The sequence below is a fragment of the Lissotriton helveticus genome, chromosome 1_1 (genome assembly GCF_964261635.1).
Source record: "Lissotriton helveticus chromosome 1_1, aLisHel1.1, whole genome shotgun sequence".
NCBI lineage: Eukaryota > Metazoa > Chordata > Amphibia > Caudata > Salamandridae > Lissotriton > Lissotriton helveticus.
The window spans coordinates 1,313,184,653-1,313,212,563 of record NC_136057.1 but is presented as its reverse complement, the minus strand read 5'-3'; positions in this window follow the sequence as shown (position 1 = coordinate 1,313,212,563).

The following is a 27,911-nucleotide window of genomic DNA, read 5'->3' as shown; positions in this document are numbered from 1 at the left end:
GGCAGAGTGGACCCTGCCATGACTGACCTAGCACGAGATATCTGATTTGGGGGTCGACGCATTTTCAAAGTCCTTCAGCAATCAACGACTTTACACCTTTTGTTGAGTCGTGCAGCCATTTGCCAGGTGCTTTTTTTGAAAACTGAAGAATACCCTCAATCAATAACCTTACCAATTCCCTGGGGCTGGCAGATGACATTGATTTCGACCGAGTCATTCAGTCCACAACAAAAACAAGGATTGGCAAAGACATTAGGACCTGCTTTTGAAATGCAAGTGCCAAGTTATTGGCTTTGCACATGCTTGTTTGTAAAGCATTGTTTAAAAAAGAAAAACATTAAAAAATAATGGAGGAAAGGTGAACGCAATTTAAAAAGAAACAAGCATTTACAATGCAATGGTCTCGGCATTATTAAAGGTAGAGCTATTGGCATTGCTCATGACATTTCTTTTTTTTTAAAAATCATAAATACATGGCATTGTCATTTAAATTGCCAATAGCTTAATCGCTTGCATATGCGAGACCAACTGCATTAGCACCCACACACAGAGTAAGTAGAGTAAGTAGTAGAGTAGTAGAGTGAGCAGTTGATAGTGAGTAGGAGAGAGTTATTAGTAAAGAGAGTATTAGAGAGCGAGTAGTTAAAAGTAAAAGAGTGAGTATTAAATAGTGAGAGAGTGAGTAGTAAAGAGTTCTAGAGCCACACATATTTACATGCACAGCCACACCCTTACATATACAAAGTGTATTTTTAGTTTCAGTAGTAAAGAGTGAGTAGTATAGACTAATTATGAGTGAGTAATGTTGAGTAGTAGAGTGTGTGTGAGAGAGAGTGTGTGAGAGAGTGTGAGAGAGTGTGAGAGTGTGAGAGAGAGAGTGTGACAGAGAGTGTGAGAGAGAGTGTGAGAGAGTGAGAGAGAGAGTGTGAGAGAGAGAGAGTGTGAGAGAGAGAGTGTGAGAGAGAGAGAGGAGTGTGAGAGAGAGAGTGTGAGAGAGAGAGAGAGAGTGAGAGAGAGTGAGAGAGAGAGAGTGTGAGAGAGAGAGTGTGAGAGAGAGAGTGTGAGAGAGAGAGTGTGAGAGAGAGTGAGAGTGAGTGTGAGAGTGTGAGAGTGTGAGAGAGTGTGAGAGAGTCTACATGTTTTCCCCCCCACTTTCACAAAGAAGACACAAAGAATGTTTCAAGCAGATTGTGCATCCCAGCTTGAAATGGACATCTCCATATTGTAAACGGACCTCTGCTCTTTAACGTGATGGAAAACTGGCTTAGTGTTTAGCAGCGAGATACACAAACACTTTAACAAAAAAAAAAAGTTCCACAGTGAGTTAAACCTGCATGCAAAGTAACTAAAACGCACCTTAGAGATCAAAGCCTCAAAGCAGAAAATGCTAAGTCATGCATTCAGTGGGTCGCTATGTTATGTCAGGATGCTGCTCTTCAAAGTACAAGTATCGGAGTACAAACAACACTTGCATGGAGAACTACACACGCCACAAACGATCCACCATTTAAGCTAACGCTGCACGAAGCTTAACTAAAACTGGTCTGCAACAGCTCGAAAACCACAGTGTAGGTCTCTCGTTGGGAATGGGTCTCCTAGATCCCTTACTACTGCGGCTTTTATTTTAGTGTGCACAATCAGGACAAGGCTGTTGTATGCTCAGCCTACCCATAGCCCAGCCAGCCAGAACACGGCGTAAGAAGTCAGGGTGGGACAAGCACACACCAGGGTGGACAGGGAACGAGCAGTCATGATCCGGAGACCGGCGGGTCCCTCCGCGCAGTAGGACACTGGGGTTTCTTGGTGCTTAAATAATAGGTGTTCATTGAATCATAACTCAAGACTCGAGCCTGGTTCCCCACCTACAAAGTAGGCATCTCTGGCCGTAACGCCACATCCTCTCCCACCATATCACAGAGACCACCATACTCATAGGAGCGACGGACCGAAAACGAGCACCACTGAAACTATGATTGCAAGGAAGTCATCAAACCGATGCAGTCCCCTAACTCCTGTCACCGCGCCAAACGTGAGCACCGACCTCATTTCTTGGAGCCCTCAGACCACCAAACGTAAAGCTAAGGTTCCTGAGACCACCAAGCTTTACGAGATCACATACTAATGATATCACTTGGAGACGGAAGTGACGTCACCATAGACAATCGAGCTAACTCCGAGGCCTTGTGAACGAGAGATGCCCCCCCCCTCCCGCCGTCGAAGTCTTCCACTAAACAGGGCCCAGTGTCAGAGGGATGATATTTGGGGTTATTGTTGCTGCTGGTGGGGGAGGGGCTTGGTGGGCCCCTGGTATAACTCTGGACCTGCTGAACCTTGTATGGTCCACGAAGGGGAGTGGAGCCAGCGACAGAGGAGGAATTGTCCCGGAGCCTGGCACGGCAGTGCTCTCATACCCAGGGAACAAGGCGGCATTATTCAGCCGGACTGCCTGGGGAGACAATCCCACAATTCACAGCCAGGACCCCAGAGAACCGCATGGGAGGGCGCGCCGCGCAGCCACATGTGCAATAACAAGAAAATACTCGAGCAACATGTGAGCGGTGGGGGAGGGCCGTGGGCAGCGTGGAGGAGCGCGGACTCGGGGGAGCTGTATGAACAGTGGAGGAGCCGGCTCTGCGGGGCTGGCTGGCAAGGGGTAGCCATAGTCTGCTGATGCACAGTGGGGGACAGAGCAGGCGCATTACTTCAGTGTGAGCTTTTGGGGGTTTGGTGGGGGGGGCCTCTTGCCATCTCGCCCGCACTCACTTGTCACACGGCTGTAGCTCAGTTCTCTGCCCCCCCCCCAGCCCCGTGTTTCACCTCCTCACGGCCTGGACTCCCAATTGTTGATGCTATATAGAGGATGCGTGCATTAGAAGGGCGGCTTTCACACATTCTGAATCCGAAAGAGACGGGGCTTTATTGGAGTGACGCCTGTCTCCCCCAATGGCTGGCCTCCGTTTAGGAAGCCAGCCAATGGAGGAGATAGGAGGAGAGAGGCGGGTTCAAGCCTCCATACTCCAAATCATTAAATCTCCTCCCGGTGACTGTGCAAGCGCAGCCTTCGGTCCTCGACCTAAAGAGGAAGTTTCAGAATTTAAAGAAAAATGCTTCATGCGGCCTAATTTACTTTCCACAGGACTCAGAACTGAAACATGCTACAGTCAATTGGACCTCTACAAGAGCGCAGGGAGCAGATGTATGGGCGTCAAGGAGAAGAGGTTTCTCTTTTTCAGACATGCTAAGTACACCTTCTGCTTCAAATGTCAGCTGGGGGAATGTAGCAGCTAAACTGCTCTCCCCCAGCATCATAAATGGTTTGCTGCGCCAAGCTGAGCATTCATGCAATATGTGGAAAGTATGAGATAAAACAAAAACACCCCTTAATGGCTGCTAGTTAGCCAGGCCCAAGCACAAATATACCTGACTCTGTGCTTTTACAGACAGACTGGGCGGGGCTGTCTGTCAACACTAAGAGAATGGGGGTGTTGGGTGGGGTAAGCAGCACATGAGGGAGAGAGGCTTAAAACACACGCCCTCTCATGGGGGGTTGAATAAAAACAGGAAAAAAGTTACAAGCTAAAAATGGAATCCCGATAAAACAGAAGTATTGATCTTTGGGAATACCTCACCTTGGCTTCAGTCTGGTAGCCTGAATCTATGGGAACCCCATCAGTTCCAGCTGAATTGGTGAACATTTTTGGGATTCTGCTGGATTTGGGCCTTGCTTTTCAAGCACAGGTAAAGGAGATTACTTTGTCTTGCTTCTTATAGCTTACGCTCCTACAAAAGACTTTACTCTTTTTCCTACAATCTGGTCATTTTCCTATAATACAAGCCACGACAGGGGCTCGACTAGACGACTGCCTCACACTGTCGATATGTGGAACCAGGAGATGCACAATTTGCCCCCTACAGCTGGAAACTGTAGCAAGTAGCATGAGTGAGTGCCAGTCTCTAAAGAGACCAATAGCGACTGGAAGACGCTGTAAGGTTGTGTCTCAGCAGGGCTTTACTGAAACCCAAAATAATCCCTGGCAAAAATGTTCAAACTATCCCCCCATATCCGACTAGAAGGGGGCCATGGGGACTTTCATGGGTCCTGGCAGCCAAGGCAGCTCTGACAGTATCCCCCCTGCCTGCAGTCTGGACACACCTACACCATTCCTTAAGACACTCATACCCCTGCCTGACACACCCACACCACACTTGGGTTCAACCACTCCCAGTGGTTAATTTGTAAAAAAAAAAAAGAAAATAAATAAGTGCCTGGCTTTCATCAGGAGGCAGCTTGCACCAGATCATTACTCCTGTTAGCACCGCCTAACACAGAACTAACTACTAACCACTAAGTGGGTTGAGGATGTGGCGTAACAGCCAGAGCTGCCACCTTTGAAGCTGGGGAATCAGGTTCTAGTCTGGCGTGGGCTCAACATCCTGTGATTCTGGGCAAATCGCTTAATCTCCCCGTGTCTACCATAAATGAATGTGTCCTTAACTGGTGCTAATGTAAAGTGCTGGTGTTGAGGATTAAGTGCTGGTGCTGAGCACCGGAAACCACTGTCTCAAATTAAGCACTACCCACTCCATGACAATGCTTGTACACCCCCCCACAAAACACCTTGCCACACTTGCACCACCCTGAACCCACCCACTCCATCCTTGGAAACACTCACTCCCTATCCTCGCACACCCACTTAATTCCCGGACACACCCACTACATGCCTGAACACACCCAATCCAAGAGGGGACATCCCATCTCCTTGCTTGGACACACAATCTACACTTTAAGAAGAAGAAGGAAAAGCCAAATGGTTTGGGTGAAAGCAGAGTTGGCTGTGGGTACTGTCTGAAATCTGGCGCAGAAGAACAAGGGGTTGGATAAAAATATAGGCAGCGGTAGAAACTGGGTAATGACAACATCATCAGGACGATCTGGAGGATGCGGGTGAGTATTTATTTACGCATTTATCTATTTATAAGGTTTGAAATAGTGCAGACATTACCCAGAGGTGTTAGAGGGTTTTAAAATAGACCTAGAACATAACTATTAAAAACTGCAGCAGTCCTAAATATTGAGTACAGACTACAGCCCTGCCAAGTTACCAAAGTCCATGTGTATGTGCTACTCCAGTCCACGTTTTTTCTTTGAATTCTGTGACTTGTATTCTTTTTTAGTCCATTAAAACAAATCAGGACTGCAAGTCCCAGAATTCAAAGGACAAAACCTGGACTGGAGTAGGCCATCATGCATGGACCTGGAAAACTTGGCAACTATGAAGCTAAGAAAAGTTAGAGGCTGGGAATTATTTATTTAGTTGCAGTCAAGACCCTCACAGTTATCGGAGAGATTTACAATGTAAAAAATAGAGACATACAAAATCAATATTATATTTGTCGAGATGCAGTACAGGATATGGCAGATCTTCAATGAGGGCGGTATCAACGCAAAAATAAGACAGATAGATCAAAAATAATAGTATCACAAGCAAGCAGTAATTATGAGTGAAGTTGAGGAGTCCTGATAGGCTCAGAGAAAAGAGTCCCAAGGATGTAGGGCAGAAATGTATTCCTGAGTAGTTGTTTAACTTCTTTCTTGAAAGATGCCTTTAGGGATTCAGTCCGGTTTCAGGGAGGGTGGGTCTTTCAAATTCTCGGGGTGATGCCAGAAAAGGCTTTAATGGGTGATCCATTAGGCAGGGCTCAGTGCAAAGCCAAGTCCCAGAGAGTTGTAGGGATATGCCAAATTAACTGAAATGTCTTTCAAAAAGCAGAGGTTTGAGGTCGGATTGAAAAGATTGCCACTGGTGTAGTGGTGCCTAAGCAGTAGGTAGGCACTGGTAGGGGTAGAATGCTGATTAGTGAGCACAGCAGGAGACAACAACAAAAATAAAGGGTCAAGACGTCTTCTGCAGATAGGAAATGAGATATTGCTATTTTGTGAGACAAGAAAACAAGCTAAGAATGACACTGCAAATCTTAAGAAAACAGACAAGCGCCCAGAAAGAAATCTGATGCATTCAATCTTGGATTCAGTTCTTGGATGGAAAGAGGGTTTCACATCAAACTTTCAACAGCCAACAGGGGCAGTTTAGAGAATAAGAAAGGGTAGAGGGCAGCCTTGTTGACCGGTTTTATGGAGGACCTTTGTCAACATACATTAAACCTGAGAGGGAGAGTAAGGAGATGAGATAGTCATCAACTGTGCATGTGTAACAGGAGAGAAGGATACAAGCAGCCATCTTGTATTTGTCCAGTGCTTGATTTGTAAAACAAAAATGGGTGCCGGTGCCCAAAGCTCTGCTAAGAATCCCCTAGTAGGTGCAATTAAATGTCAGCATATCTAATACCAAGGGTGGGTAGCCTTGACTCCACCCCAGGCCTCTTCCATCCAATACCAGACACTCGCTGCTTCTTTACCTCACTCTTGCAAGTTCCTACATTCTCCCTTTAAGACGTTTTTTCCATATTTCTCTTCCTCCGTCTTTCCGCTTCGTATGTTTCCCTCTCTTGCTTTCAGTAAATGTCTGATGCAGAAAAATAAGCCGGTGGGCCCCATCGGCAACCACTGGCACAAATTAAGCACTGATTCTGCGTCTCAAAGCTGGAGGAAACAAACACTGGCAAAGGCAATAGGTCTCACCTGTGCAAAAGCTATTAGCTTTGGCAATGTTTTTTAGCCCTGCTGTACAGCAGCACAGTTGCTGTACAACATTTCTAAAAGTAAACAAGCATTTGCAATGCAATAGGGCTCGTATTTACGCAAGCTTCAGCTATTAGCATTGCACATGACAATGCCTTTTATTTATGTTTTAAAAACCAAAACATAAATGAAAGGTATTGCCATTTACATTGCCACTTGCTCAAACTCGTGAAAATGCGAGACCTATTGCATTGCAAATGCTTGTTACTATTAGCTGCACATTTTTTGGTTTGCTACTGACTTTGGTTTTCGATTTTGTTGCATGTATATTGGTTAGTATATAATGCTGTCATGTTTTGTTTTCTTTGCTCCGAAATTTATTATGCATTTTTTTTCAATTCAACATGTGAATGCCATGGGGCCCATCTAACACTTCATAAAATGTTCAAAACAAAAAGAACAGAGGCATTGAGTGGTCATAGGCAACCAACTCACATAGTCTAAGTTCAATTTAGGTGTGCAAGGGTTTTATATACAAGTTAAAACTATGTTTGGTTTTCTCAAACTGTTGATTTGTATCGAAAAATACTGTTGGTATATCTCCCAGTGTTGGATGGAGGGCTTTTCCTAGGAAGTTTGCACACACCCACAAACTGACATGTGTGTGAATGTTCACAAATGTTTGCATAGTATATTGTACCCGGGACACAGTTGAATACTTACTTCTGTCAGGCCCATGATTAAATCTGTGTCCAGGGTGGTAATGGGAAAGGCACACCAGTGGCACAACCAGTGTGGCATACGCCCTAGTTTAAGGATGCAAAGGGACCTCTTGGCCGCTGTTTGACCTTTAGCAATGATGAGAGTTCCGTGGGCCTCACTGGGGTCTTGGCACCACTGCCACAGCACCAACGGAAGCTTTGCCATTGAACCCTCCAAAACTGGCTGAGTTCAAGGGCAAGTTGTTCTGCCTTGGGAAACAATATTTCCCTGTGAACAAATTTTGTTTACAAAAAATGTATAGTCCAATTGCACTACAGCAGTGCGTTTACACGTGAAAATGCCCACTATGCCCATTTGTACAAGTGAAAGTATGCACTATGCATAGTCGCACTTGCATAATCATAAACAGAATAGACACAAGGAATTCAGTAGTTTCTCTTGGCACCCGTGACTGCGTTAACTTCCAGGAATACTCCAGGTCTCCTTTGTGAATTGAGAAGAAAATCTAGAGGTCAACTCCAAACATAGGCTGAAACCTATGGGAATTTCAGATTTTTTGTGAATCTGGCTTAGTCTGATAGAAGACGATGAGAGAGTTTAAAAAAACAGGTAGAGAACTCGTTGTTGTCACAGGCAGTGAGATCGAGAGATATGCAGGATCTTGTGGTTGTAATGCTCAATTTCTCATGGGCACCATGAGTATATTTTCCCATCTTTTATTTTATGAGCTCACTCCAAGGGGCAAAATTACTACTAGTTCCAAAAAAGCTGAGAAACTCCATTTTGCACCCTTTTTTATGCTTTCCTTCTACAGAATGTGGAGAAAATGTATTTGTTCTAGTCAATATCGTGGACAGTGGAACCACTGCAAAAAGTACACACTGCATCTGTTCCTTAAAAAGAGTTTAACGTATCTAGATTTTTGACACAAAATACTGGGTCCATGAACTCTTCTTAGCAAAACGAAAGTGATGGTTTTGCTTGTGTAATAAATTGATTTATTTCTCTTTTAACATTAGAAAAGGGAAGACAGCTATATTCTGGCTCATTTCCGTCGATAGAAACACAGCAAAAAGACTACAAACATCAATCTGCGTAACATTGTGGGCTCAGGTGCATATCCAGGGTTTGGGAAAAACCGTGTTTGTTCCGTTCCATTTTACATAAGTATATAATTTGCTGTAGAAGGACACGCACAGCTAGAGCTCGAATCGGTCATTCACTTGAAAACCCAAACATTTTTAAGTTGTCTGGGCCAAATATATAATCGGCCAGCCAGATCAATTTGCAGATTAGAGCGGCCAATTCTTCGTAATGTCAACGTATGAACCTAGAACGGCCAAAGAGGGGCTACAAGGATTCGCAGGAATTCATCAATATTCATGAGGCAGGGCCTGAGACTCGTGGCCACCAGATGTGAAGAATAGGAAAGCAGGGGCCAGTGAATGCAGACCTCGTGAGGTGCCAGTGTTACAGCCCTTGCCTCCAAGCACAGATATTAATGCGACGGTCTGGAGGGACAACCCTTTCCACGATGTTCACCTTGGAAATTGGAAGGACATTTACAGCTCTGGACATCATTTTGATAGTTAGTGCAGCGCAGGCTTTGCGAGTGTGACCAACTGTTGCCATTCCTTCCTGACAACACACGTTTTATCGCCTTTCCTGTGTATTTCCCTTGAACTCCAGACTCGTGTTTAGGGCAGAGGGGTCAGGGAGCTTTGGATCTATGGCTGTGCGAACCCTGCACACCATATAAACTGTTTACCACCGCTCCTGTGCCTGGTTATTTAAAAACTCCCTGATGTCCACCGGCCACTGCCAGTCGTGACTGCCGCATAAACAGGAAGCAGCGTTGCAAGAGGCAGGAGAGCAAGGGAGAATCGGAGCAATGGAGAGGTTCACGAGGAACTGCGGTGATGAGGCCGACAGCGCCACCTACTGTCAGACAGAGAGAGACGAAGAAAGCAAAGCGGAGAAGTCAGGATGGTAGACAGTGTGCGCGGTGGGAGCATGTGAGCAGAGAGGAGACGCCATGCACGTGCACATCGCCTGTCCGTGCGCGCACATGGTTTGTCTCCCTTCGCGAATGAAAGCGACAACAATAGAGACTCGCCAAGTGAAGCAGCTGTGCTGCGTTCGCTAGCGAGCCCTAAAAAGCGACTATTCCTGTGTAGTTTTTTTATAGCATGAACTCGACCTGAAGTCCCTTTGTGCAGCCCTGCTAAGTTTCCCAGGTCCAGGCGTGTTGTGTTCCTCCAGTCCAGTTCATTATTATTCTTTTAATTCTGGGACTTGTAGTCTTGTTTATTCCATAAAAAAACATGAGTAGAAGTCCCAGAATTCAAAGGAAAAAACGTGAACTGGAGCAGCTCATCGTGCATTGACCTGGGAAATATGGCAACTATGGGACTGGTTTACAAAAGCGCCAATTACATTACAGAGGGTCACATTCATTTTTTTTACGCATTGGGAGATTACGTGATTTGCCCATAATCACATGATGTTGAGCCCACGCCGAGACTCAAACCTGGTCACCCAGTTCCAAGGCCGGCGGCTAAGTCCAAAAGAGCAAACTGTGGGCAAGGAGGAAAAATTCTACATTTCCCTCTATTTTCGATTATTGACTTGGATCAAACCAACCCCAGAAATTGAAGGTACGAATTTCAAAAGCAGTAGGGGACACATTTTATCAAATGTGTGATGTGGGCTATTGTTCAGTACATTGATCCTTTCGCGCGAGCCCGCTGCTTCTCGTGCACAGCATTCCACAGCAGGTAAGCAAATTTTCTAAATGGTGTGTAAATATACAACGCTGCATGAAAGTGCATTTAAGATGCAGAACTCAGGCCAGTACTCCTATTTGCCGTTTGTCAATAGTGCCTTGATGACGGATAAAAGGTAGCGCCAACGCAGCTCGCACAAAGATCCCTGCTCTGGGTCCATAAACCAACCTAATTATTCTGGCACCTGGTGTGCAAAATATATATTTTAAAAATAGTGATCTGCTGGGCTGCAATATAGCGATTGCACAAAATGCAAAATATGCCAGGCTGAGCATCGGTGCAGGTACAATTTAAAAGCTTCACAGAAGAGTTTCTTTGGGGTTTTTGAGTAACATTTTTTAAAAGCTCCGATGAGCTGTTGAAAAGCAGCAAAGTTTTGACCTCAGCCATAAGTCTGCACAACATTTGTCTGGTCTCCTATGGCACACCGACATGGGCACAAAAGCGCCTGGGAGTGAACAGAATGTTCAGGTCCATGTGTTATTATAATGTAACCATGGCCATCGGAAATGTGCATTTTTCACATAATTATAGATTTCACGTATTTACCCCATAATACATCATCTGCTGCAAAATCCAGAGATTTTAACCCAAAAAAACATTTTGTGTCTAGCTCAAACAGTACAGTGAATAAAAACACAGCGGCTTGTTGCTGCGCAGGGCGAGGTCCTTTGCACAGGTCGACTGATCGCCTTTTTGTGGCCTATCACTTTATTTGGGTATCAAACTGGTACTAATGAGGTGCAACCAATGCCCAGGCAGTGTTCACTAGTGTAACAAGCATTGGCAAAGCCAATGGGTTTTGCCAATGGGAGGGCGTTTGGTTTTAGCCAATGTCTTTTAGCTGGGCTGTACAGTGGAGTAAATGTAAATGTAAATGTAGTTGAGTTTATATAGCGCACAGCTACCCGCAAAGCAGGTGTCCCGGCGCTTGCTTAGGGAACCCTTCCTGATATTCCCCTGTGAGATAGCAGGGTATCCACAAGGTGAAAGTCAGGCATCCCGCCGCGAGGGGCCGTTGTGGAGATTAAGCAAGCTGTTGCCCAGAGTCGCAGAGTGTAGTAGAGTAAAGTGACATGGTGTAGAAGGGTGTGGAGTGACGTACAGTGGTATGGCATTGAGTGGAGTGGAGTAGAGTAGAGTCGCTTGGAGTGGCGTAGAGTAGAGTGAAGTGGCGTTGAGCGAAGTAGCGTAGAGTGGAGTGGCTTAGAGTGGTGTAGAGTTAGAGGGGTCAGGGGCATGGAGTGAAGTGGCCTAGAGTGTAGTGGTGCAGAGTAGAGTTTAGTGGCGTAGAGTACATTTTTTTGCATAGAGTGGTGCAGGGTAGAGTACATTGGCGCAGAGTAGAGTGGCGTAGAGTGTAGTGGCGTACAGTGGAGTGGTGCAGAGTAGAGTGGTGTAGAATGCAGTGGCACAGAGAAGAGTGCCGTAGAGTGCAGTGGCATAGAGTAGAGTGGTGCAGAGTAGAGTGCAGTGGCATAGACTGCAGTTGCATAGAATGGTGCAGAGTAAAGTGCTGTTGTGTAGAGTGCAGTGGCATTGAGTAGAGTGGGGCAGGGTAGAGTAGACTGGTGTAGATTGCAGTTGTGCATAGTTGAGTGCAGTGGTGTAGAGTGCAGTGGCACAGAGTACAGGGAAGTGGCATAGATTGTGGTGGCGTTGCGTAGAGTGATGCAGAGTATAGTGTTGTAGAGTGCAGTGGCATACAGTGCAGTGGTGTGAGTGTTGCAGAGTAGAGTAGCGCAGAGTGCAGTGATATAGAGTGGAGTGGCCTAGAGCAGAGTGGCGCAGAGTAGAGTGCAGTGGCTTACTGTAGATTAGTTCAGAGTAGAGTGTCATAGAGGGTAAGCAACGTTTACCATGAATCTTTTTCCCCACAGGGAATCACAAAGCGGTCGTTACAACGACTGAGTTGTGATTCCGCATACCATTACTCCACAAGTCGGAACAACGACTTGCAGAGGGAGGGGAAGGTGGATTTAAAATCCAACACCTTCCCTATTGTCCGCACAGACTGGAGTTGGAATAGAAAATTATACTATTCCAACATCCAGTGCGCCCCTCCGCAAGTCGTTGTTCCGACTTGCGGAGTTATGGTATGCGGAATCACAACGCAGTCATTGTAACTACCGTGTTGTGTTTCCCTGCGGGGAAAAAGACTGGGGGGTAACAACATACATTCATCATAGAGTGTTGTGGCTTAAAGTGCAGTGGTGTAGAGTGTAGTTGTATAAAGTGGTGCAGAGTAGAGTGTAGTGGCGTATAATGCAATGGCATAGAGTAGAGTGGAACAAAATGCAGTGACATTGAATGGATCAGTGTAGAGTGGCACAGAGTGCATTGGCATAGAGTAGAATGGTGCAGAGTAGAGTGCAGTGCCGTAGAGTACAGGGTAGCAGGTGGGAGGGAAAAGAATCCCATGGAAAGGTATCAGGGAGGCTAGAAGGGTGGGGGGGGCTGGTTTGGCAGCGGTGGGGGTTGTTTTTGTTACTGGGGGCTGGTTTTGCAGCAGTGCTGCAACATCTGCCCCCAGTAACAAAAGCAGCAATGCTTTACACTTGCTCCCCACCCCAGGATATGGGAGAAAGATTGAAAACACAAGCGCTCATATGGAGTGTTTGAAAGAAAAAGTAGCACCACAATGGGAATAGTGGATGGACACAAGTACTTGGTCCATGTTCTAGGGGAGGGCCAAATACAAGAAGAGGACATGATGCCCACATGCTGTGATAAATGGGGACAAACGAAATGAGAGTGATGCTGAAGCTAACAAATGGTAAGCATTGGGTGGGAAGGAAGCCCATTGCATGTAACCAACATGTTTCGCAGAGACAGTGGGAGTACTGTTTAGGCAAAACCAAAAAATGATAAAATAATGAAGTAATACTATCACAAGATGTGCCGCATTCCATTGCATAATTTGCCTTTTCTGGCTTCATTATTTACCCTACCCTGCTGCATAATTTAGACATCCCCTGCCGCATAATTTCAGTGGCCCTGTATATAATGCACAATGTAGAACTTAGCGATTTGGACATCGTTCACTAAGCAGCCCTATTCCACATGCTTAAAGAATAATTTACAAAAAAGTTTTGCCAGCTTTTGTCTAATCCTTCCATACCAGAAGCACAAACAATGAATCCGTTCATTAACAGGGAAATGCACGATAAATACAAATTTACAAGTTAGACGGTGAACTTAACCACTTCGACGTGGCTGGAATTCCCTCGAGGTGCGGAAGAATTCCACTCGTGCGTGGAACGGACAGCCCCTAGCCGTATTCCACACGCGCCCTTCGTGACCCGTCCGACGCATCGAAGAGGTTAATGTGTCTTGTAATTACTGTTACTAATAAAAATCGGTCATGTTTGTAACATAGCATTGTATTTAGCATAGCATAGCATTGTAATTACTTTAATTCGCTTTAAAATGGATCCACAGTAAAAAACAAAAAAAAGTGTACTTTCACTAGTCTGCATTTAAAGTGCACCTATACCTTCAGTCCCAGTTTGTGCTATATACAACTGCCCCAAAAATTCTGTTCCAGCGCCTAACAGCAAATAATTTCACTGTACACTATACCATATAACTCCACTACACACGGCATACATCCACTCCACTCCAAAACCCATGAGTAAAAAACATTTACATTTACAACGCCAATAGCTCTAAATCTTGCAAATGTAAGACTTAGTGCACTCAAAATGCTTGTATTTTATACTTGGTCCGGTCCTCAGGTCTACCTTTGTTGTCCTTTTCTTTTGTTTTATTTATTAATTCTGTAGCCCAGGGACACTGGCAGAAGGTCAGTAGCTTGGCCGAAGGGTCAATCAAAATACAGGATGGCGTTCCATCACCTAAAGTATATACTTATATGATACTTGACCACTGGGCGCGTTCACAAGTACACAAGTATTCTTTGTTCTGAATGCATCTTCCAGGGAGGGCGTTAAGGTTTTGCAACACTGATCCCCAGGTTGCACAGCAACAAGACAGTGTTTATAGTTCTGCTATTAATTTCGTCGTCTTTGTGCAGCTGGAATTTAGTTGAAACATTTTAAAGCACATTTCTCATAGTCATATATTCCAAATACCCTGAGCTCATCTAGTAAGCCTGGTTTAGCAGTGTTGGCCAGCATAGAGAAATCCAGGAGATAAAAAGAAAACAGATGGACCGCGAAGTCCATGTGTACTATAAACACAGCACAAAAACAGCACTTAATACCGCACCCGCACGCCTCGCACTGTTAATGGGCATTAAATAAATACCTCAGTAGCAAAGGAAGTAGATACAAACTACACTACTAAAACAAACTGGAAAAGATACAGGCCCCAAGTCACACTTTCTTTTTGTTATTGTCTTTGGTGTTTGTATAATTTGTATTTTTTGTGAACATTGTGATGTTCTATGTATTTTAGCTTGATGCACTTGTGTTGTGTATGGCTTGATTGATGAGTTTTGGTATGCGTGGAACGAGTAGGGCTTGAATGACCTGTATGTAAATATTCTTGTTTGGGGCCTTATGTAAATATTTAGGATGTATAGAGAGCTAATTTGTAAATGTTATAAATAGCGTGATGAAACCTATGAAACTATGTTTATATAATTCTGGTTTGGGACAATATTGATATTCATTTAATGAATGAGGTAACACCCATGTGCTAAATTACTGCCAGGGAGAGGTATTGTGTTCATGTACTTGTTGTTTCCCTGCCTCCTCTCCCGGCATTCGAATACTCAGGGACCCTCTTCTGTTTATTTAGTTTTCCCAAGTCATTTTGCTGCGCCGTTCTGCGTTAGTTTCGAGGCACAGGGATGTGACATATTTACAACAATATGTCACATCTCTGTGCTTTTCCCTGCGTGGCGCACAAGATGCTGCCATGCCCCGGTGCAGGCCTCCTTGCATGCACCATGATGCAAGGTTGCCTGCATAGCGGGTAGATTGTTTTTGTGCGTGTAGGAAGGGGCACCTTCCAGCACAAAAACAATCAAATTAGGTGATTTCCTCTTCCAATATGTGCTGTAGAATGCAGCACGCATTTAAAGAGGAAACAAGCATTTGCAATGCAATAGGTCTAGCAATTGCAAGGATTTTGAGCTATTGGCTTTGTAAATGACCATGCCTTTTATTTATGTGTTTAAAAAACCTGCAATATTTAAAGGCATGGTCATTTACAATACCAATAGGTCAAAGTTTCTAAAATGCGAGACCTATTGCATTGCAAATGCTTGTTCTTGTATTCAATGTATGCAAAACAGTAACTTGCCTAAAGTGTCCTGGTGCTATAAGCACACAGCAGTTGTTTGAAAGGAAATTGCAAATAGTGTGGTCACACCCGAGGCACACTGCTGAAGGTTACTAAATGACTAACATTTGGGTTGAGTTTGCGCTATATAACACTACATAACAAGCATTGGCATACCCAATAGGTCTCGCCTTTGGGACATTATAAGTGTTTAGCCATGCAACAGTTGATGTTGCACCAAGGAAATTGTGTTGCATGATTAAATACTCATAAGGTCCCAAAGGCGAGACCTATTGGCTAGGCCAATGCTTGTTCCTTGCTGTGCCTGCTGAAATGATAGAGGTACATCATCCGGTCCACATGCAACCCCACAGTGTTTTGAAAGTTCTGCCTATCTCCTGCCCCAATACTGCAGCAGCCTGCCCCTTTCCCCCGGGCAATACATTGCAGGTGCCATATGCCTTGGGAAGTAAGCAACATTTTACCTGCCCTCCTGCTATGTGTGTTGGGGGTTATAGATTAACAGATGTGTAGGTGAGCACTGCGTCACTGTCTTTAAAGGTTCGGACCAGCTTGTGACTGTCCTTGATTGGCGGCTGCGGTGGCGACACTGAATTCAGACTACAAACTGCACTGAGCCCCATGAATCTGTAACCCTTGTCTATCAGAGTGACACCAATTTCAGTGCATCAGCACTTAAACAAGCACTGCTAGAGACCACTACACCGGAGCTGCAGCATTTCCCAGTTGGTAAGTGAGGATATGTCTATCGGTCGAGCTACGAACTTCAGAACTAGTGAACCAGGCTCAAATCTCTGCGTCGACGCTCAACATCCTGTGCCTCTGGGCAAATCCCTTAATCTCTACTTCACTAAAATAAAAAAAAATAATATAATGCATACTTGTGTAGTATAATTGGCTCTCATATCATACACTCCAATACCTTTAAGTCAGTTTCATGCTATATAAAAGTGCAAAAAAAAGTGCCCAGTCAAGAAGGGTCAAACACTGCCAGAGAGTGAAGGAAGCCTATTTGGAGCGGTCTAATGTGGTATGCACAAGAAAGGTTTCACGTCGGGGTTTGAATTTAATGATAAGTCTAGTTCTGGTAAGGTGCATGTAGCCAAACATGGTCTGGAAAATAGGGGGGTAATTTCTATAGTATTATTTCACGGAGAATTATGCCAATAAGATGCGCAGAGCACCTCCTTGTCCCTTTACAATGTCTGGAGTCGAAGCATCGGAGGTGTCCGTATTTCCTGGTGTCGGTGGTGCAGACGCCGCAGGACATCTGAGGTAGTCAAGTACCCACGAACGGCTGATATTGTGAAGTCCAGTGCGTCACGGGTGCGTCACGGAGTGACGACGAGGTGTTAATAATGTCCCAGCGGATGGCGGTGCTGCTACACAGAAGGTTGACCCCAAAGAACAAGTAATTAAACAGGCCTTCCCATTTGATTCTGTTTCATAGGTGCCAAGGTTTCAGATTGCAATTTGTGACATTTTCATAATTCCAGTGTAATTATGAGTGTCGTTTCAACGCATATGATTGATACTATCTTGCGGGCGAAAATCAAGCAATGAAGATAAGAGGCAAAAATACATATCAGAGATTCTACCCATTAACGCTCTGCTGGTTTTGCTGCAGAGGAGACTGGCCTCAGAGGACAATGATCTGCTCTCCGAGTCAGACCAGCTGCCTGGGACCGAAATTATGTTTGGGGGTGGGGCGCAGTCAGCACTTCGGTAATTGTGACGCAGGGGAGAAAACATCCTGCCGACACCACTTAAGTTTAGAGGTAGGGACAGCCTAGGGCAGCTTGGTAAAAAGAACAAACTGCCCATTTCCGTTTGGTCTGCACTTCATGAAACATGAAGCATGGTGCCATGAATCAGAGAGGTTGTGAGAGAGAGGGGGAGCAGGCACTGCACTTTCAAGCACTGCACTCATGCTTGTGGTGCGCCGCTGCTCGCTCCCGCAAGGTGGAGGCCGCTGTAGGAAGGTAGATCCCTGACTATGGTTGCCCCCAACTTTTTGCCTGGTGTTTTGCTGGTTTTCTGACTTAGTTGACCTGGGGCCCTGCTATTCAGGACCCCAGGCCCACTGCTCTCTCTGTTAAAATGAAATGGATTCCATGTACCCTAGGTACATATCTAATTGGATACCGAGTCACCTTATCAGTCCCTGTACAGTATACCTTAGGTATCCAGGGCATAGGTGTACCCAGGGCCTACCAGGGGCTGAAGCATGTATTATGCCACCCCTGGCTGGCCATCCAAAACTGACACAACTGGCTGCTTGACAGCTGGGGGCAAGGTGGTGTAATCACCCCTGCTCTAGATATAGTATACCTATATCTAAACCTAAAATGGGCACACAGATCTCCTATCAGTCACTCCTATGGCAGGCCTTAACAATCCTGGAGGCAGAGTGCTTGGAATCGTGTGAGATGGTGCTCTGGCATGAGCTGAGCCTGTCTGCGGCTTTCGGGATCTATCCCTTAGCCGTTTCCATGATAGCGTCAGACCATATACTTTTAAGTGCCTTATAATCCTCGCGGTTATGGTAACTTTGGTCTGACAATATCTAAACATGTCGTGTAAGGTGTCATACGCTTTGGAATACTACCCCCTCACCAGTTCTGGCGACGGGGGTAGCATTCCACCCCTCTAGAGGGAGAAGACATGTTGGTAGCTGTAACCCCGGTTAAAGTTGAACACAGCCTCAGCTCCACAAAATGGATGCTGCCACGAGACACAAGTCTGCCCTCCTGCTGCTGGGAGTCCTTCCAGCGAGGGAGGCCTGGACAAAGGGTTTCCTGTCAGGGGCGGTGCCAGCACCATCCCAGACAGGATTTTGTGTATCCCAGGTAGGCAGGGCTGAGAGGAAGGTGACTGCAAGTGGCACCCCGGTGCTCACTGTGCATATGCCGGCTCAAACCAGTTCCAGGGGCACACCAGCCCCTGAGCTGGGGAGAGACCGGACAAAGGAGAGGGGTGTAACCACCCCCCTCCTGGTCCCACCCATGGGCAGGACCTAGTCGCGTGCCAGCCCCTTTTTTTAGAATAAAGGTAGGAGCAGGCCACCTTCCCAAATTGGATAATCTTGAAACTTGAACTACTTTCCACGAAAGGAACTCTTGTCACTCTCTGAAGACTCTCCCTTGTGGCTAAGGAGTAGCCACCCTGCACCAGCAGGCACCATCGAAGCGCTTGCGGTTTGCTGCACGTCCATCCTCCGGATCAAGACTGACCAGCTCGACGAGACCCGGATTCCCTGCCATCTCTGACCTCTACCTACATCATCAGCCCAGCTGAGATTCGTGGGTGTGACGAGACCCGAGGGACCGGCTATCTTCAAGACCTGCACAACGCTTCACCAGCACGACCACCGAGGGACCCTCGAGTGAGTGCATTGGGGTTTGAGAAGCCCTAACCCTAAGCAGCTCCAGCACCGAAGTAAAGCCCTCCAGCATCCACGAGATCTGCGTGGGGCCCTTCTGCTTCCTCGCTGCTTGCCACGTTGTCCGGTCACTTGCCTGTTGGCTAGTGGCCCTCCTGACAACGTACCACGACGATTTCACTGTTGGTCTAGGTCCCCTAGACTGGCCCTTGCTTCTTCTCCAACGAGAAGGACCCTGGACCCTCCTGGTCCACTCCAGACGCCATTTTGACTCCACTGCGTGGGCTTGCCTTTGCCAAGGTTTGTTGCTCCTATCCTGGATCCAGCATCGCCGACAGCAGACACCATCGTGGGACAGCTCGCACCTCCAGCCTGGTCGCCGACAACGCTTCCTGGCCCGTGTGCCTGCAGAGTCCAGCGTCACCCACTCACCTGATTGCGGCGACTTCATCCGGTGCCATCCTGGTGCCCACACAATCACTGGCTAGTGATTGAGAACTAAGTCCCCTCTGCTTTCAGGTCGTCCTCTTCACCGATCCAGCCTTGGATCACACCGAACTTCTTCACTGGCAGCAACTTCTTCTTTCAGGCTCCTTAGACTTCAACGAGGATTCCCGACGTCACTTGAACCCTATGCAGCCGCAGCCCCTGGGCTAGGTAACTTGAGTATTTCGGTGCTCCAGCACAGGTTCACTATCCAAGTGTCCAGATCCTTTTTCGTTTTCAGTCTACCTAGTCGGATTCGTCTGGAAACAGTAACTTTAGAATTGCTAGCATCCATAGACTTTGTCCCGCATCCCGCGTAAGAGTTCCCACTCTGCACCCGGGTTCCCTAGGCCTCCTGCTCCTAACCTAAGGGTTCAGTAAGGTAGTCCTAGCGGTCCTAAAGCCTCTGGATCATGTTACTTACCTGCTAGTATTTCGCATTCCACTTTTAGAGTATATGGTTTTTCGTGCCCCTCGGGCATTTGTGTAAATTGTGCGACTTTCAGTATTTTTGTAAGAGTTTTGTGTTGTGCTTAGCTCCCTGACTCATAAAGAGTTCAGGGTAGTCTTGTTATAAATAAATATACTTTATTTTCATAACAACTTGTGTGGTGTCCTTTCACTTGGTGTTCAAGGGGTAAATGTGATGGTAAAACAGCTGGCTTAACACGCCCTCTAGAGTTTAGCCTAAAGACTGCTCTTGTCCATGCTACTAGGATAGCTGGTCTATCAGGTTGACTTACAACCAATCATCAATAAGGGTTGTTTGGTATGATACAAAGTGATCACTAGAATAGTGAGCACTATATATCAGGCCAACTTCTCACATTGGTGGCAGCGGTTGGGATTTGAGCTTGCTGTTGTTTTACCACACACGTATCCTAAGAATATCATTTGAAAGATCACATAGGTACATAGGTACATATAACTTAACTTAGAAATAATACTCTGAGTTCTACTGAACCAGCTGTTGTAGTGTAATAGGGCTTAGCACACCCTAAACTACAACTCTAGCAAGGGATCAGTAGGTAAACCTATAGTGCAGGTAGATGCATCACTTACACCACACTAGAAGCATGTCTACCCATGGAAAATCTTCAGAGACTCCCCTAGTGGCTAGTGACCCTCCACAGGTCATCTCAAGATATGCAGCTCTCAGTTTCCAGGAGATGAGACAATTGTGTACCTCCAGGAAATTGAAACAGGGTTCTAACCCTACCACTCCCTTTCTGTTAGGTCTCTTAGAGACATATGATGCTAGGAAAGCTCATACAGATGGGACCATGCCAGCCTTAGAGGGTACCCTTGGCGATCCAGACCTCCTTGACACTGACAATGTAGTTGAGGAGGAGGATGAAGAGGCTCCTTCTGGGGATGAGGCAGACAACAGGCCTAAACTAGTCAGCAGACTTACTAGGGCCAACTTAGACCTACATAGGGAAGGATCTGGGGGACCCCCAGTACTGACCCTAAGCAGGCCTAACTTTGGAGTTAGAAGAGATAGATCTCATTCTAGGGACTCCAATAGATCTGTGCACTCTCATGCCTCTTCCCAGAGGAGAATGAATTCTCCCCAGAGGAGAATGACTTCCCCTCAGAGAAGAGAACATGAAGCAAGGATGAAACAGGCTAATCTGAGGATCCAGAGGGAAGAACTTGCCCTGGCCAAAGAGAAGCTTGCCTTTGCTAGAGAGCAACAGTTGAGTGGGGTAGTCCCCACTGGTGGCAGCATTATCCCTAGAGATAAAGACAGGAGTTTAGATACTAGACACCTGAGTAAAATAGTGCCCCCCTTTAAACAAGGGGATGACATCCACAAATGGATGGCTGCTTTGGAGAGGGCCTGCACTGTCCAGTGCATCCCCCAGAGTCAGTGGGCAGCTATATTGTGGCTCTCCTTTGAAGGTAAAGGTAGAGATAAGCTCCTCACTACTAGAGCTGAGGATGCTAACAATTACCAAGTCCTGAAGAATACACTGATTGATGGGTTTGGCTTAACAACTGAGCAGTACAGGTTGCTGTTCAGAGACACCCAGAAAATTCAGTCTCAGGATTGGGCTGACTTTGTTGATTGTGCCACTAAGGCTTTGGAAGGCTGGTTACTGGGTAGTAAGGTTACTGATTACCAAGGATTGTATAATCTAATTATGAGAGAGCAAGTCTTAAATAATTGTCAGAACCAGTTATTACACCAGCACCTGGTAGACTCTGATCTGACCTCTCCACAGGAATTGGGTAAGAGGGCAGACAAATGTGTCAGAACCAGGATTAGGCCTAAGAACCAAGGTGGTGACCAGAAGAAGGAATCAACCAAGCCTCAAGAGAAGGGTGGGAATAAATCTACAGATCAAACCACATCAGGCCCCCAAAAATCCTCTGAGGGGGGTGGGTCCCAGAATCCTTCCAATACCCAGAAGAAACCTTATTGCTATACCTGCAAACAGGTAGGCCATTTGAAAACTAACAGCAGTTGTCCAAGGGCCAACAACAATAAGGAAAACATACCCCCAAGTAACACTTCCAAGCCTCCTGTTACTACTAGTAGTAATCCCCCAGGTGGCGGGAGTGCCCCCAAGAATTTGGGTGGATTCACTTTGGGAGTTCCTGGGGACTCTGGCCTAACCAGGTCCCCTAACTTAGATACTCTTGTCTGTGAGACTGGCATGGGGTTTGCCAACTTCACTGATTGTCCCAACACTTTGGGCAAATACAGACAGGAGCCCCTCATCAATGGTCTGAAAGTTGAGGCCTATAGAGATACAGAGCTAGCATCACCATGGTGACTGAGAGCCTAGTCCCCTCAAGGCAACGTATACCTGGTGCCACATACCAGGTGACCAACATTGATGGAGTGCAGAGAGATCATCCCATAGAAGTGGTAAATCTCAGCTGGGGAGGTGTCACTGGCCCCAAGAGAGTGGCAGTGTCATCAAACTTGCCTGTAGATTGCCTACTGGGGAATGATTTAGAGATCTCAGCCTGGGCTGAGGTAGAGCAAGAAACCCATTTTAGAATGGTAAACCTCCATGGTAAGGTTAGTGAGGCAGTGATAGCCACAGCCCCAGTCCAAGATGTCCTCCCTGAACAGGTCAGGAGGGCTGTGCCAGTCACAGCCCAATCTCAGACAAATTCCTTCCCAGAACAGGTTGGCAAGGCTGTGATGGTAACAGCCCATACCCAAACTGAGTCCCTTCCTGAAAAGGTTGGTAGAGTTGTGATGGCCACAGCTCAAACTCAGACAGATAATAGTGTTGTGAAGCCTGAAACTATGGATCACTCCACTCAGACAGAGAGCATTGAGGAGGAAGAGAAATCTCCCTCCCACCAGACTTTAGGAAAGGATCAGCCTCCTCAGGGAACTGATCTGACCCCTTGTGAAGAAACTGCCCCAGAGGTAGTCAGGCCTAGCCTGGCAGAACCCCTGATGTCAGTGGACCCTTCCAAGGTGGGACCCAGTCTGGAGCAGGTAACCTGCTCCTCTCTACCCTGCCTCAGTCAGCCCAGGGCTGTAGAGGTCAGGGAGGCCAGTGGTGGACCCCAAAGCCCCCCCTGTCCACAAGAATTCCCCAATCAGCAGATTAAGGGCACTGAAGCTAGTAGTCCTAGCCAAGTGAAAATAAAACAAACTCCTGAGGGATCCCCCTTAAAATTAGCTAGGGACCTCCCCCAGATGGACACTGTTGGGCACAGCCAAACCTGGGACCTAAGGGCCCCAAACCTGACCTGTCCCTCCAGTAAGCCAAACAGAGGGACCCAGCCTCCAGCTTTAGGTAGCCAGAGGTTGACCCTGAGAGAATACAGCAACTCAGTCTTGGAAAGAAAGGCCTCTATGGTGGATAATGATTGGAGGAAGCTGAGCCCAAAATTAGTGGAGCCTCACTTCAGTACTCCATCTCAGCACCAGCCTTTTACTTTGCCAAAACACACCACAGGTAGAGATTCCCTATGGTGGAGACCCTCAGATACCCTTAGGGCGAGGGATTGCTTAGTGGACCATGAGATAGGGGGTAACCATGCCAGTGCTGGTACTTCCTTATATGGCCACTTAGGCAATATAGGCTTACCTGGTCAAGGATAGCCTTATCTCCTTTCGTTTGGGGGGAGGGGGGGGGTTATGTAGGAAGGTAGATCCCTGACTATGGTTGCCCCCAACTTTTTGCCTGGTGTTTTGCTGGTTTTCTGACTTAGTTGACCTGGGGCCCTGCTATTCAGGACCCCAGGCCCACTGCTCTCTCTGTTAAAATGGATTCCATGTACCCTAGGTACATATCTAATTGGATACCGAGTCACCTTATCAGTCCCTGTACAGTATACCTTAGGTATCCAGGGCATAGGTGTACCCAGGGCCTACCAGGGGCTGAAGCATGTATTATGCCACCCCTGGCTGGCCATCCAAAACTGACACAACTGGCTGCTTGACAGCTGGGGGCAAGGTGGTGTAATCACCCCTGCTCTAGATATAGTATACCTATATCTAAACCTAAAATGGGCACACAGATCTCCTATCAGTCACTCCTATGGCAGGCCTTAACAATCCTGGAGGCAGAGTGCTTGGAATCGTGTGAGATGGTGCTCTGGCATGAGCTGAGCCTGTCTGCGGCTTTCGGGATCTATCCCATAGCCGTTTCCATGATAGCGTCAGACCATATACTTTTAAGTGCCTTATAATCCTCGCGGTTATGGTAACTTTGGTCTGACAATATCTAAACATGTCGTGTAAGGTGTCATACGCTTTGGAATACTACCCCCTCACCAGTTCTGGCGACGGGGGTAGCATTCCACCCCTCTAGAGGGAGAAGACATGTTGGTACCTGTAACCCCGGTTAAAGTTGAACACAGCCTCAGCTCCACAAAATGGATGCTGCCACCGAGACACAAGTCTGCCCTCCTGCTGCTGGGAGTCCTTCCAGCGAGGGAGGCCTGGACAAAGGGTTTCCTGTCAGGGGCGGTGCCAGCACCATCCCAGACAGGATTTTGTGTATCCCAGGTAGGCAGGGCTGAGAGGAAGGTGACTGCAAGTGGCACCCCGGTGCTCACTGTGCATATGCCGGCTCAAACCAGTTCCAGGGGCACACCAGCCCCTGAGCTGGGGAGAGACCGGACAAAGGAGAGGGGTGTAACCACCCCCCTCCTGGTCCCACCCATGGGCAGGACCTAGTCGCGTGCCAGCCCCTTTTTTTAGAATAAAGGTAGGAGCAGGCCCCCTTCCCAAATTGGGTAATCTTGAAACTTGAACTACTTTCCACGAAAGGAACTCTTGTCACTCTCTGAAGACTCTCCCTTGTGGCTAAGGAGTAGCCACCCTGCACCAGCAGGCACCATCGAAGCGCTTGCGGTTTGCTGCACGTCCATCCTCTGGATCAAGACTGACCAGCTCGACGAGACCCGGATTCCTTGCCATCTCTGACCTCTACCTACATCATCAGCCCAGCTGAGATTCGTGGGTGTGACGAGACCCGAGGGACCGGCTATCTTCAAGACCTGCACGACGCTTCACCAGCACGACCACCGAGGGACCCTCAAGTGAGTGCATTGGGGTTTGAGAAGCCCTAACCCTAAGCAGCTCCAGCACCGAAGTACCGCCCTCCAGCATCCACAAGATCTGCGTGGGGCCCTTCTGCTTCCTCGCTGCTTGCCACATTGTCCGGTCACTTGCCCGTTGGCTAGTGGCCCTCCTGACGACGTACCACGACGATTTCACCATTGGTCTAGGTCCCCTAGACTGGCCCTTGCTTCTTGTCCAACGAGAAGTACCCTGGACCCTCCTGGTCCACTCCAGACGCCATTTTGACCCCACCGCGTGGGCTTGCCTTTGCCAAGGTTTGTTGCTCCTATCCTGGATCCAGCATCGCCGACAGCAGACACCATCGTGGGACAGCTCGCACCTCCAGCCTGGTCGCCGACAACGCTTCCTGGCCCGTGTGCCTGCAGAGTCCAGCGTCACCCACTCACCTGATTGCGGCGACTTCATCCGGTGCCATCCTGGTGCCCACACAATCACTGGCTAGTGATTGAGAACTAAGTCCCCTCTGCTTTCAGGTCGTCCTCTTCACCGATCCAGCCTTGGATCACACCGAACTTCTTCACTGGTCGCCTGCCAGCAACTTCTTCTTTCAGGCTCCATAGACTTCAACGAGGATTCCCGACGTCACTTGAACCCTATGCAGCCGCAGCCCCGTGGCTAGGTAACTTGAGTATTTGGGTGCTCCAGCACAGGTTCACTATGCAAGTGTCCAGATCCTTTTTCGTTTTCAGTCTACCTAGTCGGATTCGTCCGGAAACAGTAACTTTAGAATTGCTAGCATCCATAGACTTTGTCCCGCATCCCGCGTAAGAGTTCCCACTCTGCACCCGGGTTCCCTAGGCCTCCTGCTCCTAACCTAAGGGTTCAGTAAGGTAGTCCTAGCGGTCCTAAAGCCTCTGGATCGTGTTACTTACCTGCTAGTATTTCGCATCCCACTTTTAGAGTATATGGTTTTTCGTGCCCCTCGGGCATTTGTGTAAATTGTGCGACTTTCAGTATTTTTGTAAGAGTTTTGTGTTGTGCTTAGCTCCCTGACTCATAAAGAGTTCAGGGTAGTCTTGTTATAAATAAATATACTTTATTTCATAACAACTTGTGTGGTGTCCTTTCACTTGGTGTTCAAGGGGTAAATGTGATGGTAAAACAGCTGGCTTAACACGCCCTCTAGAGTTTAGCCTAAAGACTGCTCCTGTCCATGCTACTAGGATAGCTGGTCTATCAGGTTGACTTACAACCAATCATCAATAAGGGTTGTTTGGTATGATACAAAGTGATCACTAGAATAGTGAGCACTATATATCAGGCCAACTTCTCACAGCCGCCACAAGCACAAGTGCAGTGCTTGAAAAGTAAAGACCGATGGCTAAAGGTCCTCCTAGAGCATCGCATGCGCGCTGCCTAGACGAGACCTAAAAAACAAGGACAAATGAAGACACTTCTCCTCATGGCGCCTCACTATACCACCCCTGGAGGTGGAGTAGAATTCAGACGCATTTCCAGGTTTACGATTGCTCGTAAATCTGGAAATGCATCAGTGGACACGGGTGTTGCGTGGGGACACCCACAGCAACATCCATGTCACGCCCCTAACACTCAAAGTGTTGCGTGAAAAGGGCGATATTTACAAGCACACCTAAAGCCACTCAGGGTGGCTTTACGTGTGCTTGTAAATATCACGCAGCAGGTCGCGCCACCGGTGTGTCACGTAATGTGACGCACCGGTGGCGCAAGGGGCTTGTAAATAAGCCCCACAATGTATATACACAAATTCAGTAAGCAGCTCCACTCAAACAATATTCTCTCTCTCTCTTGTGGGAGCATCTGTACAAGCCTAGAAAGCCTGTGGTAGCCTACAAAGCCAAGACTTTCAATTCAGCTGCAAAACGCTAAGAATGACATGCTGCTATGAAATGAACATATATCAAGCAATAGCGTACTGAAACACAAAGACACAACATAAGTAAGATACTTTGGAAAAACACTGCAAATGCACAGTCGGGACACTAGACTGTACTCCCACAGGAAGCGGACAGACCCACAAACATAGATTAAAGTACAAAAAGTACACCATGACACAGTCTAACTAGCAACAAAGACCTATAGCTCTATTTACAAAGCTCAATACCCACTGGTTACAGCAATTACCTGCCTCGCCAAAAACAGGCACCGGAGCTGCTAGGTGACACTCATGGAAGGAACTCCCATACACCTGTGGAATCACAACAGGACACATCGTATCAGTGCAATGCATATACATATACTGATTATCAATGCGTGCCACAACTACCATTGGTTCAATATAGTAACCATGCTGTAAACACCTCCACTTTCCACATTTGAATCCAAATGTACAATCAATTGTCAAATAATTACAAACTCACCCTCATGCTACATGATGTATGCACCTTCACCAATGCATCTCTAAAGAACTCATATTGTAAAGTTGCCTTAGATGGAAGGCCAGCTCTCAAGATGCAGCCATCTGCACATAAATGAACAGCCTCTACATCCAAGCACCTCACCCACTAAGCCCCAACACCTGAACTTCACCGCCACCACTGTATGCTGTTTCTTTCTGATTTTCTAGTTTAAAAAAGTTGGCGTTCTTATATTTTTCTGTTTAAAGTTCATTATAACGTTCAATAGTATACGTTGCAATCAGTTTATGTGCAGATCTTCATTTTAACCCCTTGGATGCTAATGACAAGGGTAACTCGTCATGGAGTTTCCATTGATTTCAATGGAAAGTGGTTGTAAATCTTTCCAGGGCCTTAGCATCCAAGTTTAATATCCACAAGACATCTTTTGGGGTTTGTTAACGCCGCCGTCGCAACAAACGTTTGGTTTGTATGGTTCGTTTAAGTAGCTTGGTTTATTTAGAACCGTAAAGGCAGAATACCTCAGCATTTGTATTATGTGACTCCTAATGTTTATTTTTATTTCCATATTCACTGTACCGTGACTCTTAATCAATGTGTATTCCTTCAGTTCATAGCACAAGGTAAATAAAAGTGATATGTATATCCATCTTATTAGATAAAAGCTTGTAAACTTCACATACACATGCAATTTTGTAGCTACATGCATTTTCCCTGACAA